This window comes from Phocoena sinus, chromosome 2 (genome assembly GCF_008692025.1).
Source record: "Phocoena sinus isolate mPhoSin1 chromosome 2, mPhoSin1.pri, whole genome shotgun sequence".
Taxonomy (NCBI): Eukaryota; Metazoa; Chordata; class Mammalia; order Artiodactyla; family Phocoenidae; genus Phocoena; species Phocoena sinus.
In genome coordinates this window covers 174356799-174374235 of record NC_045764.1, presented here as the reverse complement: position 1 = coordinate 174374235, position 17437 = coordinate 174356799, and the positions used below count along the sequence as shown (strand labels likewise).

General features: G+C 45.1%; 1 non-coding gene across 1 annotated transcript; it reads right to left on the bottom strand.

Moving 5' to 3' along the window:
* Window positions 1–16800: 16800 nt before the first annotated feature.
* LOC116750239 lies at window positions 16801–16874 on the bottom strand. Its single transcript, XR_004348939.1, has one exon. It is a non-coding gene; the product is annotated as a small nucleolar RNA SNORD113/SNORD114 family (small nucleolar RNA).
* Between the last annotated feature and the right edge of the window lie 563 nt (window positions 16875–17437).

Here is a 17437-nt window from a genome sequence, read left to right as displayed (position 1 = left end):
ATACTACTTATAATTCTATGCTTAGAAATATTTAAATCTCAGAAAAATAGATTATTTTCTAGGATTAGCTTTAAAAGCATCATGGAGCACTCGCTATGTGCCAGACTCAGTTCAAGATACTTTATCTCTTTAATTCTCACAGTGGCCCTCTTAGCTACAGGCTCTCATTAACCATTTAACAAATGAGGAAACTAAGAATTAGGGAGAAGACATAGTTTTCCCGAGGTCACATGAAAAATGACAGAGCAAGAATTTGAACCCAAGTTGTCTGATTCCAGGGCCTGCACATGTAAACGCTGAGCTATATTAGGAAAAGAAACAAACATTCTAAAGATTTAGAAAATCTAAAGAATCCAATAAATACAGAAGAAATAGGAAAAGTTGCCAGAATTATCCCAGGAGAGCTATATGGCTGAGTTCTTTCAAGCTCTCATGAAATCGATCATTTAAACGATGTATATATGGTACAGAATACAGAAAAAGGTGGATGGTTCCCTAATTCATTTTACAAAGCCAGCATAACTTTGAAATCAAATGAACAAAAAATTAATTTGAGATACTAGCGGACCAAATCATGTAGTATATTAAAAGGTCAGTATACCACAACCAGGTAGAATTTGATCCAAAAATGTTTCTAAGTTATGAAACATTATTAAAATTCATTGCATCAACAGGTCAATGGAGAAAAACAACACCAGTATCTCTATAGATATCAAAAAAGTATTTCATAAAATTCTAATCCATTCCTGATTTTAATCGTACATGAAATAGAAATAAATACTTAATTAGCATGATAAAAACATACAGCCTTAAAAAGTATTTGTTATCATACTTAACATGAACCAGAAATGAGACAAAGTTTTCTGTTATCAACAATTTAATGTTTTGGAAGATCTAGCCAATACTATAAGACAAGGAAGAGAAATAGAAGAGATAAAATTTTTAAAAATGTGCTGCAATTGTATAGATATGAATGACTCTTTACCTAGAAATTCCAAAACATTCAACTAAAAACTTGTAGAACATACGAGAGAATTCAAGGAGATAGCCAAAACAATACATACATAATCTCTTCCCTACATACCAGTAACAACCAGTCAGAAAATATAAGAAAACATTCACAATAGAAGCAGTACTTAATTCCTTGAAATAAACTTAATGACAAATTGTGAATTTGTCAAATTTGACAAATTGTGAATATATATTAAACTGTAGAATATGTAAAGCCACAGTATCAAAAAATAGCAATTCTCTTTAATTTACAATTTTATAAAATTCCACAGAATATCTATAAAGCATGTTTTTAACTTCACCATATTACTAAAATTCACCTGGAAGAATAAACAAATGAGACTAAACAAGAAAACCTTGAAAAATAAGAATGAAGGAAGACTATTGCAATCAAATAATAATACATATTACAACTATACAATATATTATAACAAAGCAATACTAGGGTAAGAATAGACAGATTAATGGCATACTAGAAAGCCACAATGAGAAACAAAAACTATAAAAGTATCTAGCATGTGGTAAACGTGGAAATGAAGGATATAGTTGTTTCTCACAATAATTAAAGGATTAAAGAGTCAATATAAAGAAGAAATCATGAAAGAACTAGGAAAAAATAAAAGTGACTAATTATATGAGCTTCTAAGCAAGAAGAAACTATAAGAACAAATTAGTGATAGATTTTTAGAACATAAAATTTTTTTAAATAAAAAAGTTGAAAGCTCCATGAACGAAATGGAATGGCAAATGAAAAATGGTGTGTGTGTGGGGGGAAATGTTGGTAATATAGGATGGAAAAAGAGTTACTCTTCTTATTTTGAAAGGTATTATAAAATAAAAATAAAAGATACACCAGTAGAGAAAAATGGGAAAATGACTTTCAGTTCAATATGGTGAATTACATATAGATATTCACCTGCCCTCTCTCTTGAAACTGTGCTAAATGAAAGTGAAGGGATTTTCATTTGGAGCATGAGTACACAGGGAAGAGGACAAGAAGATAGGGGAGTGGTAACTGATTCAGAGCTGGGAACACTAGACTGGCAGTGAGGAAAGCTGAAATAAAGGCCAGGGTATGCCATGGAACCCACTGAAGTCTCAGGACTTGGCAGGACCAGGTGCCTCCAGGAACACCTGGGCCTAAATAAGATGAATTGGCTAAAAGTCTGTTACAGAAGAAGACAGAGCCCCAGATCTTCACCCATTAGGCAAAGCCTTCCCTAACTGTGAGAGAAGACTGAAAAGGTATTACATGCAGAAAGCAAAGCAGAGGTGACTGGAGCAGAGATGCACCAGTTGAGGGCAAGAGTCCTAAAGTTTAAAAAGAAGGCCAAGCTTTGCAAGTTGGATGCTGAGACCACCCAGTCTTCCTCCACAAATCTCCCAGAGCACTGGCAGCTAGTAATACTCTAGACCAGAAACTGAAAAACTTTCTTTGGAGCATCTGAGCAATCTAAAAGAAAAAAAACATAAAAATGCTGAAACCTGGGTTCCCCAATAAAAAAGACCAGTTAGTTCACTCTACAGTAAAGCCCATAGTTTACAAGGCCCAGCCACATACTGAGAGCTTCCAAATAGCTCAGTAGTGTATTTGGATGCGTGCATTACAGATGTGTATCTATATCATCTATATCTATATATCTATCTGTATGACCAGAGAGTTGAGAAAAGCACCTAACATGGAAGTTAGAGACTCACTTGGAAGGAGGAAGAGACAAAAAAAAAAAAAAAGCTTGGAGACTCTGTAAGAGAAAGAAAATTTCAGAAAACCTATTATTAATATTTTCAGAAATATCAAAGAAGCAATTACATCCATGAAACAAAATGCTATAAAATACTGTTTAGGGTATAATAAAAAAAAACCCTTGAATATCAGAGATTGCAGAAGTGAAAATAGGTTAAAAGAAGAAGACAGAGAAATCTCTCAGGAAGAGAACAAAGAGGTGAAGAGGTGAAAATCAGAGGAAAAATACATGAGTAGCAGAGAACCAATCAAAGAGATCCAACATACAAACAATATAAGTTCAAGAAAGAGAAAAATGATAGGAGGACCTTGTCCAAGGAATCATTTAAGAAAAATTTTCACAACTGAAGGACACATATTTTCAGATCAAAAGGGCCTGGAAAAATGGATGAACGTAGATCCCCATCAAGACGCACACACATGAAATTCAAAGTACAAGAAGAAAATAAGAAAACACTGCAAGTTCCAGAAAGGGAGGAGGAAAAAAAGATCACATACAAGGGATGAGGAATCAAAAAGTTTTCAGACTTCTGGTCAACAGCACTAGAAGCCAGAAAGCAATTATATATGCTTTCCAAATCTGAAGGGGAAAAAAGTTACTAACTAGAATTCTATTCCCAGACAAGCCATCAACATCAGTGTGGACTAGACATTTTCCTTTTCAGATGTGAAAGGTCTCCAAAAATTTACCTCCTATGAACCCTTTCTCAGGAAACTGCTAGAGGATGCACTCTAGCTAAACAAGGGAGTAAAACAAAAGAGAGGATAACACGGCATTTACAAAATCAGGGATCCAACCAAGGAGAGATGGTCAAGGGAAGCCCCGGGTAGAGAACGAGGAGGAGATCCCAAGATAAGGGCAGGAAGCCCAAAGATGAACCAACCCAGAAGAGAACAGGCAAGGAGGCTCCAGGAAGAGATTTCTTCAAAAAGATAAAACACATTAAATACAAACAAAAAATACTGATGTGTTTGAATGTCTTGAGAGGCTGGGGATAAATTTGTGATAAGTTCATTAAAAACTAACCAACCAATCAAAGAGAGAAGGAAAAAAAGAAAGAAACAAACAAAAACCAAGACAATTATTACCTCCAGAGAAAACAACAAGTTGTAAGGAGAAGTAAATAAACATCGTGCTGTTGTTCCGCTATCAAGAGTATTTATACTGTTAAAATAATGTAAACACTGAATATCGATCAAACCAAAAATGTGAGCTAAATATATTGAAAGGATGAGACAGAGAGGTCTTCCTGTGTGTGGTGAGGCCAAGGGCATTTGTGAAAGAGATTTAAATCTTCATCTTCTGTGGTTGAAAGTCAAGACAATGCTTAAGCTAAAAAACTTTTTCTGAGAACTAGAAAAACCAGAATGTTACTTAGAAAAATGGTTGTAAATGTCAAGAGACTCAGTTAAAAGAGTTAAAAGCTGTTGCTTCTGTGGAGCAGGCTATGGGATTGGAGTGGAGAAGGCTGATGCTTCTACAAAATTTTGTAAAACTATTTGATGCTTAAAATGACGTATGTGCGTGATTTCAACAAAAATAAAACTCAATGAAAAATGCAAAGAACCTGAAATGACAACTCAGATACAAGGCACCAATAAAGATATGGGAGGAAATGCTCTTATCGCAGGTAATAAAATAACTGAAAATGAGAACAATGAAATATTGCGTTTTGACAAATTGGCAAATGTTTAAAAACTCTGATAATTCCCAGAAAAACGGTCACTTCTTAAACTAATTCTGAGAATGTAAGTAAGTTGGTACAAAGGAGGGCAATTTGGCCATAAAATGCTCACACCTTTTGACATGGCCATTCCACTTTCAGAGTGCACTGCAGGAAACTGAAAGATGAAAAAAACAAAGTTGTTCAGCCCAACTTACACCATCCAGCTTTTAAAAATCATGTAAATATCTGACAAGAGCAGGTCAATTTAAATCAATTATGATATAGTCATTTGCTAGGATACTAGGTTAAAAAATCACAAGACAGGAAATTACTTAATGGCATGAGAAAATGTTCAGGATGTATAGTTAGGTGAAAAATTAGGATGACTGTGATGAACCCAATTTACAATATAGAGACATATGTGTGTACACGCACACACACACACACACACGCATACACACACACTTTTGCAATTTATAGGTGAAACCAAAAGACCAGAGGCTGGTCACCAAAATGCCGGCAGTGGTCATCTCTGAGCAGTGAGACTCTTGTTCTTTTTAGTATTTTACAAGTTTTCACGATAAACGTATTTCTTTTTTCTAGAATTATTACATGTAATAAAGTTTAGTTATCAGCTTAGTAACTTTTACGGGAAAAACTCACATGGCTCCCCCGTCTTCATTCTCCACGACAGAAATGAGAATGCATAATTTATAAGAGACTCAGCGGGGGACAGGGGTGTGAAGGTAACCCTGAGTCCCAGCTCAAGCGGCCAACAAGGACTCTGGCGTCTGGTCAGCTGCAAAGTGACCACTTGGGTGGGACCAGAGATGAGGGCCAGGTGTCTGGGGTCGGGACCCTGCTGACCTCCCTTCTATGCTCGGGGTAGCTTCTGAGTGGCTTCATCCTTCGCCCAGAGAAGCAGCTGCCAGAAACAGCCCAGCCTCTACCTGCCACTGCCCAGGTGGGCAGGGCGTGCATTTGGGCCCCTCGGAGGCCTTCACACATGCTAGTATCGCCTCTAGTCTTTACCTTTTCTAGACCAAGCCTGGCCCTTAGTCATGGGCACACAAGCCTCTTAGAGTGTAACCAGGAAAAGCACAACTCACCCAGCGAAGCAAGGGCTCCACCCATTGGAAGTGTCCTCAGGAAGCCTCGTGCTCAAGCAACCACACCTCCACGGGCTCCGTGCGAACAGCCTTCCAAGACAAGAGCGCCGAGTCACAAAACCACGTCCAACTGTGTGAGCACATGTCTGACCCCCAGGGTCCATCCCTGGAGGGGTGGCTGGTTAATGGTGAGGCCAGCCCTGGGGACGTGGGGCCAGAGCAGAGGCAGCTCCCCAACTCAGAGTGCTCCTAACCCAACGTGAGATGAACGGGGCAGATCTGGGTCGGGGTGATAGGAGGTGTGAATGGGGGAGGGACGAGAAACTCAGGCTGGAGCAGGGCGGAGGGGAGGAAGGAGAGGATGACCTCGGTTTCGGCCAGTTGGGACGTCTGTCAAGATAAAGAACACAGGGGCCTGTGGGACTGGCCTAGCCGATCAGTGCCCTCGGACCTGCACCCGCCGAGTTAGCGCCGTTGTTAGTATCACTGTCATTGTCTGTTGTATCCAGGGATACACGGAATTGGACTGATGACAGTCTTCATCCCATGACGCCAATCATCACTGGTCCACGAATGGCTCTTTTAGTTTATTCTTTTTAACTTCTTAAGGATTTAATGCTCATTCATAAACCCACCAGAGCTCCAACCCAGAGCTAGGACACTAAGTTGCATCCCCCAGGGCTGGGTGGCCATTCCGTAGAGCCCCGGGGTCATGGGGCTCCCCTCCAGCCCTGCCATTGGAGGCTGACACCCCCCGATGCTGGATTTGGGAGCCACGCCCCAGCTATTTGCTCCCCGCTCCGATCCGTTCCAGCCACGCCATTCCTGACCTGGGAACTAAGCGAGGCCAGGCTCTCGACACTGTGAAAGAAACGGGCTGGTCTCAGACAAAGCCCCAGCTGGAGTTCTCCCTGAGGTCACAGAAGCCAGGGTCTGGGGGCAAGTGGGCACCAAGTGGGCTCTGGGGCAGGGGGCAGTTTGGGCGGGCCAAGGGTGGCCCTACACCTGCTCCCCTGATGGTTGGAGCCTCGCGTTCAGTGTATTTTGAAACATGCTGTTTGGGGCAACACTCAGGAGCAGAAGAGCATTTTCCAGAAGGTTCCCTGCAGGGCTTTTATGAAAGGTCACCACGCTCGCTGGTGGAGTCGGCCTGGAACATTTGTTCAGTTCTTTCATCCTGATGGGCAAACCATAAATACGTGCTGCCCTCAGGACCTGACCCCTTGCACGAAAGGGGACACTGCCTCCGATCCCACAGGTGAGGACAGCAGACACCCAGGCTCTGCCCCCAGAGCACCTCTCCGGCTTCACTCTCTCCTACCCTACGACCCAGAGAGGTGACCAGTGCCGGGACTGCTGCGGGACCCAGGGGACCGGCCCTGGGCTCGGGCACAGAGCTGGGCTCGGGCACAGAGCTGGGCTCATCACACTCGTCTGAGCCTCGGTTTCCTTCTTTGCGAGGGGGAGCCAATGATGTGCCCCCTGTGGCACTGGGGGCTTCGGTGAGGTGCAAATGCAGCAGCACCCTCTGACCCAGCCAGCTCCCGGGGAGGGGCGGGAAGAGAAGGGAGAGCAGCTCCTGGGGCGGGGGGCAGGGAGGATGTGCAGAGGTGGGCTGTGGGTCCCCGAAGGGCCTCTCCCTCCCTTGTGTCTCCAACATCTGCCCAGCATTTTCTAGCTCATAAAACCCTTCCCTCTGTGTGCCCTGTCGCAGCCCAGAGAAGGGTTATCATATGGGGAGCCTCATATTCCAGCCATCCCCGCCCTCATGTCCCCCAGTCTCCCTCCAAACCGGGCACCAAGCGCAGTGCCCGGTTGGCGTGCCTGAGAAGGCGTGGCAGGGAGAAAGAGTTGGGAGGAGAGGCTGGGAGACGTGCAAAGTGAAGGACTCAGACCGGAGGGTCCCAGTGGCCCTCTCACGCCCTGTCTTCTGCGAAGGGAATGAGTCTCCTTTGGTGACCTCCCCGCCCTTCAAGCACGGCTCCTTCGAAGTGTGACGAGCGCCTGCCAGCTGGATAAACAGCCGAGCGAGGAATGTGGGCTCACGGCTTGCTGGGGTGCTGAATATCTGGATTTGCGACCTGCAGATCAGCGGGGTTGTTTTGTGGGGAGGGAAGGGGGGCCGGGCAGAGGGTCTATATAGAGAGGAGGGGCATGAACGGGAGGAGGCATGGGCCCAGAGATGCAGGGGGAGGCCAGGGGCGGAGGCAGCTGGACACATGGCCTTTGAGAAGTCTGAACATGGGCCGGGCTTCCCCGGAGAGCCCCCCAGGAGGGGCCATCAGAAAATGAAGCCAGGATCCCGGCAGCACCGGGGGCGGGCAGTGCAGCAGAGGTGAGTGGACAGCTGAGGCTGCAGCAGGGACACCTGTGCCCAGGCCCACCTTCCTCCCCGCTGGGCAGCTGCCAGCAGCTCGGGCAGATACCAGGAACATCTGCCACAGACAGGGTCCAGCCCCCACCAAGCTAGCGGGACTGTCATCGTATCATGTGGAAAAACCACGTGCTGGGAGAAGCCTCGGATCTCAGGGAAAAGAAAATAAAACTGGGGACTTCCCTGGTGGTCCAGTGGGTAGACTCCGCACTCCCAATGCAGGCCCAGGCTCGATTCCGGGTCAGGGAACTAGATCCCGCATGCATGCTGCAACTAAGAGTCCACGTGCTGCAACTGAGAAGCCCACATGCCGCAACTAAGACCCAGCAAGCCAAAATAAATAAATAAAGTAATAAATAAATAAATAAATATTGAAAAAAAAAAAGAAAACTGGCCCCAAATTACAAGTGAGGCTCAAGGGCCTGGAAGGACAGAAGAGAGCAGGGTCAGGACCACAGTGAAACAGGGAGACATCTTTTCTCTCTCCCCAGCAGGCAAGACATCACCCTTCTTCCAGGTCTGCAGATGGGGAAACTGAGGCCAGGCTGGGTGGCCACTGGCTCCAGCTTGAGTCTCAGATGATGGAAGGAGGAAACATCACCCTCTGTGAGGGTCCCTGGGGGATACTGAGGTCCCCTGCGAGCCTGGGAGGCCAGTGGAGGGAAGACGTGAGAACGAAAAGGCAAGTGGGAGATTCCTCATGTGAGTGAGCACGTCTGAGGCTCTGGAAGGGCAGGGACAGGAGAAGAACCCATGGCACAGCACACGCGCCACAGGGGCGGAGCTGCATGCAGGGGCCACGAGCTCTGGTCAGTGCACAGCTCTTAGCACTTTCGAGGTGTCTGCAGAATAAATGAATGAAATTTACTTCCCTTTTACAGATGACGGGCATGGGACTTGGAGGGGCCTGGTGACTTCTCCAAGGGCACTCTCTGCTATCTTTCCTGGCAGAGAAAAGAACAAAGAAGTCAGAAGAGAACGAGAGACAACAGAATCACCTGTCCTTAGGGGCAAGTCCAGGGCCAGTGTCCACTCACCGAGGACAGCAGGGACAGGGGCCACGGGGCATGAACACTGAGAACTGATCTCCAGGACTGTGTAACCCTGTGCCCCACTGCCACCGCTTCTGTGATCCTGGAGCCCGGCCTCAGGCTTTGCTCTGTGTGTTGGTTGCCCATTGAGGAAAAGCCCAGGGAGAGCGCAGGATGTGGAATCAGGACTGTCTGGCTGAACTGCGGCCCTGAGGGGACCCAGGGCACATCTCCACCCCTCCCCCCAGGCCCCAGTGTCCTTGTCTCCACAGTGAGGAATGAGTGTCACCCATCTCCAAGTGAGATGTGGACACTTTGGGCTGTGAGAGCAGACACACTATAACGTCATTATTCTTTCACCCCAATGTCAGGCCCACTGAGCTGCAGTGCACAGCCCCTCCGGGGCCTGCTCCCAAAGCGAAGGGGAGCCTCTGGTCGCCGCGGTCCCCCAAGTGGGGCTGGATGGTCCCCGAGCCTGTCCCTGAGCATCTCTCTCCTCCAAGCCTGGGCCAAAGCCCTGGTCCCTGTAGCGCTCACACCCTTGTCCCATTGATTTCAGGACCAGCTCAAACTCCCCTCTGGCTTCGGGAGGGTTTGAGGCCTCTGCCGAAAGTTTGAAAGAAGAGCTGATGAGGGTGACCCAGCCCACTCAAGTTTCATCAGAGAAGCAAAACCAAACCGCGGAATTCTGTCTTGCAAACCTTCAGCCTATTCGGTGACGGCTGAAGGTTTGTTTTCAATCTTCCCTTCCCTTCTTTGGGAGGAGGCCCCAGCGACCCTCACAAACCAGACTCGGCTCTGGCCAGTGGCCACGGGGTTTCAAATTCTGGAACGGGCCTTTTGCAAAATGTTCAGTTTCGAGCCCTGGTCCGATTGCCCACATCCTGTCCAAACTTCCTGGGGGAGCGAGATTTATTTAAGAAAGGAATAAAATCCCCATGTTCAGGCCATTGAGTGAAAACACGCTCCATCACAGGCAATTTCAAGGATTAAGGTTACATATCTCTTAATGAGTCACAGGCAGAAAGCAAAGTGGAGTTGGCTGGAGGAGGAGGGCCGGCCTCGGTCCTGAGGAGGCGCTAGGCCTCAGCGCCAAGGACCCCGGTTCTCTGCCAGGGATATAATCTGCCCCCCAGCACGGCCTCACAACCATTCTTTTGTGCATTCATTCATTCTTTCACTCAACCCATATTCTTACTGATGGATGAGCTACTCTGCACAGGTTCTGTACTGGAGAGTGGGGAGTCCGAGGCACCCAAGACCGAGCACCCCGAGTCGGGAAGCTCAAGGTGTGGTTGGGAAGAAGATGCCTAACCAGATCATGACCAAGCAACAGGACCGGTTTCAAGTTCATGGAAAGTCATGGAAGTCAAGTTCATGTCCATGGAACAGTTGTGAGTGTGGGGGCACTCATCCCATCTGGAGGGGCAGGACAAGCCCTCCGGTGATTGAGCACCGTGGGGTGAGGGCTAAAGGGTGAGCTTGTGCAAAAGGCACAGGGACACAGATGCACGCAAACTCGGGGGTGGGGGGATGGTCTGCTGGGTGATGTACGAGGTCAGGGAGCTTGTGGTGGGAGGTGTGATGAGAGGCCAAGTCATGAGGATCCTTGAGCATGAAGCCAAGGAGCCTGGACTTCACCCTGGGGCTTTGGGAACTCATGAGAGAGCTCTAAGGAGCAGAGGACTCTTTCTCAGTCATTCTAGAAGGATGCACATGGAGGAGAGCAAATTGGAGGAGGAGCAAGAAGACCAGTCGGAGGCGGATGACAGCCCAAGGAGCCTGGACCAACATGGGGGTGATGGTGATGAGAACCGTAGACTCATGGGCTCCCTGGAGAGATGCTGAAGGGGGTGGACTGGAGTTGGAAGCAGAGGGAGGGAGGCATCAGGGATGGCGACTGAAACAACGTAGGCCCATTTGCCGGGGGTGCTGTAGAACATTCTAGTAATGTTAGCGATAGCCAGTGTCCCAGGCAGCCGTTTTGAGAAACTCAAAGAAATATGGTAGAGGGAAGCAAAAAGGTCAACATATATTCCATTCTACCCTCGGTTTGTCATTTGGCAACACATCTAAGAGAAATACTTGAAAGTTGACAGGGCAGACCAAACCCTGACACTCAACAGAACTTTCCTTAACAAGCACGGTGCTTGAGTGAATGTTGTGTTGGGCTGGCTGGTCACAACTGCCCAGGAAATGGCCAGGCAGCAGCTGCACAAACTCCAAAGTACACTCGTCTCCCTTTCCTCCAAGGATGTCCAAAGACTCTGCTGACCTGATTGACCCCAGGGAGCCAAAGCCATCAAGCAGCTCCCACCAAGCCTATGGCTTCGTCCTCCTTTCAGTGCCCCCCCAAAACACAGGAGAGAAGCAGATTCAGCTTCTTATGAGGGTCAAGACCAGTCCAGCTGGCAGGTTAACAAAGCCCCGGGCACCTGGGCTTCATAGCACTGGTCACATGTGTAATCAGGTAATTTTGCCATATGCATAGTTGTTTAAAATCTATCTCCCACTCAAGACTTGACGCTCCACCAGGATAGAGATGGGATATGTCTTACTTCTTGCTATTTATCACCCAGCTTCTGGCACCATAGGAAGGGCCCAATATTTTTTGAGTAAATGAAAGAATGAATGATTAATTCGCCAAGCATTTCCAGGTGCCCAGATCTTCTGCTGGGTGAGCATGACTCAAAAAGAAGACCCCGACTTCAAGAATTTCAGAGCCCTTTGGGAGAGACTGGCGGCTCATAATTTAACAACGTAATATGGGCTCTGTCTGTGGTACTGATGAAGGATGAATGAGTGAGGAAGGGCAAATTTGGACACAGGGATGTGGGAAGTCAAAGGAGGGGCAAGGGACTGTGGGAATGTGAGAGGCAGGTGACATCTGTGTTAGGCAGTGAGGGAAGCACACCTCGTTTACCCAGGAACTCTGGGGAAATGTGAGAAACTGATTCCCATATGTGTACACACTTGACAACTGAATCTTAGCCTCTGGCCCAAAGGCATCAACGCTGACCATGCTGCTCACCCTCAGCATGCGGAGGGCCCACCTGCTACCCACACGGTCTGAACACCTCGCCGGAGGGACTGGAGTTTGCCCAGATGGGAGAGAGTTGACCCAGAAGACTCAAAATTAGAGGCCCAGATGCCCACAGTTAAAAAGGGGGATTCTACCTGATTCAGGTGAATGGTTTGAGTGGACATCAAATCCTTGAGAAGGAGATGGCTATATTCCAAGCCAGATGACCAAGTACCATCACCAAGTTCAAAGGAAGGATGCAAGACCAGGAGTGGGAGACGGAATCCAGGATCAGGAGCTGGTCAAGACAAGAGAGGAAGAGTAGTGGTCGGTATTAGGTAAATAGTGGATACTGAATATGTAATTGCTGGGGGGAGGGAGGGAGGAATAGAAGGAGGGAGGGAAGGAGGACGGGAGGGAGGGAGAATCTTGGGCAAATGCCCCACACAGTGCAAAATTGTTGCCAACTCACATTTCTTGTTGTCTGTCCCTGGTAGAGGGTATGATATGATGCCTTAAATGTGCATGGTCTGGGCTGGCCTGTCCCATCCAAACTGGTATTCTTCCAAAACTTAGTTGAACTCTCTATTCTTCTGGGACAGGGGAATTTGGGTACCACATCCATTTGGGAGCTTTTAAATGAATGCAGTTGACACCATCAATTACAGCTCCTTCAGGTAATTTCTGAGGCATCTCTTTCCTCTCTGGTACCATACTATTATGTATAGGATAGGTATTACGCCAGATAAGGGCCTTATAATAAGCTCCTTTTAGACAAGGTTAATTCTCACAACAATCCAGCCAGGTAGGTATCGTTATTCTCATCTAATAGGTGACACTGAGGCTGGAGGTCCGGAGTGCTTCCTGTCTAACCCAAAGTCCCACAGCTAGAAGCAGGATGAGAGACAAGGAGTGGCCCCCCTCACTGGAGGCATGAAAACAAGACTGGGTTATTTTCAATCTCCTGTCTTGGCAGAGGCCGGGGCAGCTTTCGGGAAGACCCAGGGTTTCCATTCCACCAGTCCAAGCCAATGTTGCCCAAGGATGGGCCAAGGTCCAGGGCAGTCAGAACTGCCAGGATCCTGTCTCACTGTCTGGCACTGGCCACAGGAAGCTGGACTCAAGGGAGAATTTGCACTTGGGCAGGAGGATGCCACAGACCATTTGACACACAGCACACCTCCCTGCAGAAGAGTTCCCGGGCCGTTCTGAGAAGGGTCATCCCGGTTCCACAAAAGCACATGTATTTTTAGCTATTCATTCATTCATTCAGCAGTAATTTACCGGGCGCCTCCTAGGCTCAGGCTGGTCAGGCCCTGGGGAGACAGAGAAGAATTTGACCCAGTTCTTGGCTCATGGAGCAGGTCAGTTTAATGGTGACATGTAAACAAATGCCCACGACGGAGTGGGATGGGTGTTCCGTGCGGTATTTAGAATGTGCTCTGAGGCTGGGGTGTGGCTGACTTTGGACTGGTCAGGGAAGGAAGCCCAGTGGGACCTCATCTACTCATTGCCTCACACACGGGTCACTGACTCATTCATTTACTGATTCGTTCACTTATTCACTTGTTCATTCATAGAGCACTCAATTTATTCTTGGATGACATATTCATTGACTCGTTGAATCACTCAATTATTAGTCTTTTATTCAATGACTCTAAGATACTCATCCCTCCATCCATTTGCCTGTCCATTCCCTCATTAATTTGTCTCAGGCCTTGACTTACTTATCTAGTCATTAGTTAAATTATTCAACTTTGTCCTCTTTTCATTGACTTCTTTATTCCCACACTCCTTTTTTGACTTATTCATCAATTAATTCATTTGGTTCCTCATTGACTCACTGGCTCACTCATTCTGTCCTTACCAATTAACTTTCACTAATCCATTTATTGATAAACTCATTCTGGAATCCACTTATTAATTCACCCATCTGGTTGCGTACTCATCTTTCTCTTATTGAGTCATTGAACAACTAGTCTTTCATTCATTCCCTCCTTCACTTACTCATTCATCACTCGCCATCCACCTCTTGACATCTGTACCTACACATGGACTCATCCACTCATGAATTCATCATACACTTAAGTACTCATTGATTTAGTTACTCTACACGTTATCAATGTGTTCACTCATTTGTGTACTCCACATTTTCGCTCCTTTTTTTCCATTCCTTTTTTTACTCAAAGACTCATTCAGGGGCTTCCCTGGTGGTGCAATGGTTTTGAATCCACCTGCCAATGCAGGGGACACGGGTTCAAGCTCTAGTCCAGGAAGATCCCACATGCCGCGGGGCAACTAAGCCTGTGTGCCACAACTCCTGAGCCTGCGCTCTAGAGCCTGCGAGCCACAGCTACTGAAGCCCGTGCATCTAGAGCCTGTGCCCTGCAACAAGAGAAGCCACCACAGTGAGAAGCCCTCACACTGCAACAAAGAGTAGCCCCCACTCGCCACAACTAGAGAAAGCCGGCAGGCAGCAACAAAGACCCAACACAGCCAAAATTAAAATAAATAAAATTAAATAAATAAATTTATTTTAAAAAAGACTCATTCACTCACTTACTCGCTGCTTCATTCATTCATTATTTCATTCACCTTTTATTCAATGACTCATTCAACAAATGTATTACATGTGCTCTTTGTGCAGTGTGTAGGAGGAGTGTGAGTCCTAACGCCCTGGACCTTACAGCCCAGGGAGGTGGTCATTGGCACAGGCATCTTCTCTTTTATAAAGCATCTGATACTTGAGACTGAGCTGAAGTCCTGCCATCTGTGCTTCTGGAAAGCCCATCTACTTGCCCTATTTATACTGAATTATTATATTTATCAGTAGGTCTCCACCTAATCCCAAAGAGCTACTTGATTGCTGGAACTAGAACAGATTTAGATATGAATGCCATAGGGGGCTTCCCTGGTGGCGCAGTGGTTGAGAGTCCGCCTACCGATGTAGGGGACACGGGTTCGTGCCCCAGTCTGGGAAGATCCCACATGCCGCGGAGCGGCTGCGCCCGTGAGCCATGGCCGCTGAGCCTGCGCGTCCGGAGCCTGTGCTCCGCGCCGGGAGGGGCCAGAACAGTGAGAGGCCCACGTACCGCAAAAAAAAACATAGCCAGTAGATATGAATGCCATGACCAATACAGAGCCTGACACAGATTTGGATCAATACTTGTTGAGCTGAAATTAATACCTTAGTATCAGTTATTTTTGCACTCTCTCAGATACCAAGTGCCAGAACATTTTAAAATATGGGGTACAGGGACCTCTTGCCACCACCCCCAATCAGGTCATTAGTATTTGTTCCTGAGATAGGGTGAAAAAAAAAAAAATCCAGGTAAGCAGCATGCAAAAATATCCAAATTAGTTCAGTACAACATGAACTGCACACTACATACTATTAAAACAAACATTTTAAAAAGTGTTTTATTTTTATAAATGTCAGTGGTTCAGAACCGTAATGTGTTTCAAAGCACATTTCCATCACTGGCCCTCTTCTAACTTACTTTTTCATAGATTGATTTACTAAACAATAATAATAATGATGATAGGAACACCCAAGAACCCACTAAAATACAACAACAAAAACAACAAATATTTTAATATCTATGTCCCCCTTATAAATGGAGGTTAACAGATTAAATCTTTTTGGTTAAATGGATATCAGAGAAGTAAAGCTGGGCCACTCATAATTCTTGTTTCATAAAATGTTATCAGTGAAGTACTCTTGGTCATTTTCATTTTCTTTATATATGGATTTTCTCTTATTTATTAATTTAGTCAGGTACTCATTTTCAAAAGTAAAGTCAACAGCAAAGAATCCACTTCCAAACAAGAGGGTAAACTTTGACTCTTACGTCTCCCTATATACTCCTTTAACAGAGTGGTACAATAGCTGACTTGAGTTAAACAAATCCTTGTTTCATGAATAATCACATCATTGGTCATGAGTGGCCATTGTGATTTTACTAGCATATCTATCTTTAATTTGCTCAATTATTTATTACCCAAGGAAAACACAACCGACCCAAGAACAAGATCTTGGACTAAGCCTAGAATTCATCTATGCTCTTCTTACTGTAAGAGGTAGCAGTCTAAATCTATTTTTTAACAGAAATCTTTTTTTTTTGGGTTTTGCAAAATGAATTAACCACGATCCTTGTCAGACAAAGTCTTATCATTGGTCCCTGCATAATCTTCTTTGATTTGTTCTATAGTTACATGCAGCCATCTATTCTTTTTAAAGAATATAGTCATCATCCATAAACAAAATGACCAAACCAAGAATAAAAACTTAATCTCTTACTTACCCTGATCTATACTCTCCTTGGCCACACAGGTAACAGTCAAGATCTTCATCATTAAATAATGACTAAAACAACCAAGGTGTGGCCATTCTGGGGCACAAAGCAGATGGAAAAAAGAATAACAGGCACTGATCATTGGTTCCTATTTTGCACTCTTTCATTTAGTTAACCATTTGTTTAATCCTAATTTTGTTTCCTTCATGAATCAAACATCTAGTAACCCACTTCAGACCAAAAGCTGAATATTGATTATTAAATACCTCTTTCTAGCTGCTTCCTACACAAAGTGGTAACAACTTTATGTATATGTTTTCTTATTGGGCCAACATATTTCAGAACTGAAGTAATTATATTCCTTATTTTATAACACATCCTAAAAATTGGTCCATGTTTTGACCTCTCTTTCTTTTCTTTCGAATGTATTTGTTTATTGATCCATTCATTTATTCACTAATAGTATAAAAGCAATATCTATGAACTAGATTCTCAAACTTTCCTGGGATCATTCCCAAAAAAGTCAAACACTAGTTCTCTTTTTGCCATGGACCTCAGTGGTTCAAAAAATGATTGATCATAATTTTTATTCAGATGCATTCCATTCACATCACTGGTCCAGGTGTGGCCCTTCTGCATTTAATTTGAACAATTTTTAGATGTTACAATGAACAACCATGAAACTGTTGTCCTACTCAACAACTAGAGTACTGACTTCCTAAATGAGTAACAGCCTAGATGTTTATCAAGAGGGGGATGTTTAAATAATCAATGGGACAAACATAAAATGGGACATTTCAGTTTTGAAATGAATGGGAAAAGTTAAGTTTTTTTCTTATACTTCATTTGTGCTAAATTGCATTAATCATAAACTTTGGCTCATAACACATTCGCATTGTAGGTCTATGCATGGCATTTAATTTTAATTACATTTATTCTTTTTTAATGATACAACGGAAACCCATGAGCTAACCACCCAAACCAAGAACTTTATTACTTACATGGCAAGATATGGTCCTCCGCCGGAGGGATTAGGCAAAGATCTTCATGATTGGAGAATAATTTAATTAGTGATAGTTCATCCATCCTGTGGAATGTAAGATGCTGACAAATGAAAAGGCCTGGATTGGGGTTTTAATTTAGTGAACATGAGGTAACCATGACAACAATTAATTGTAAACAAT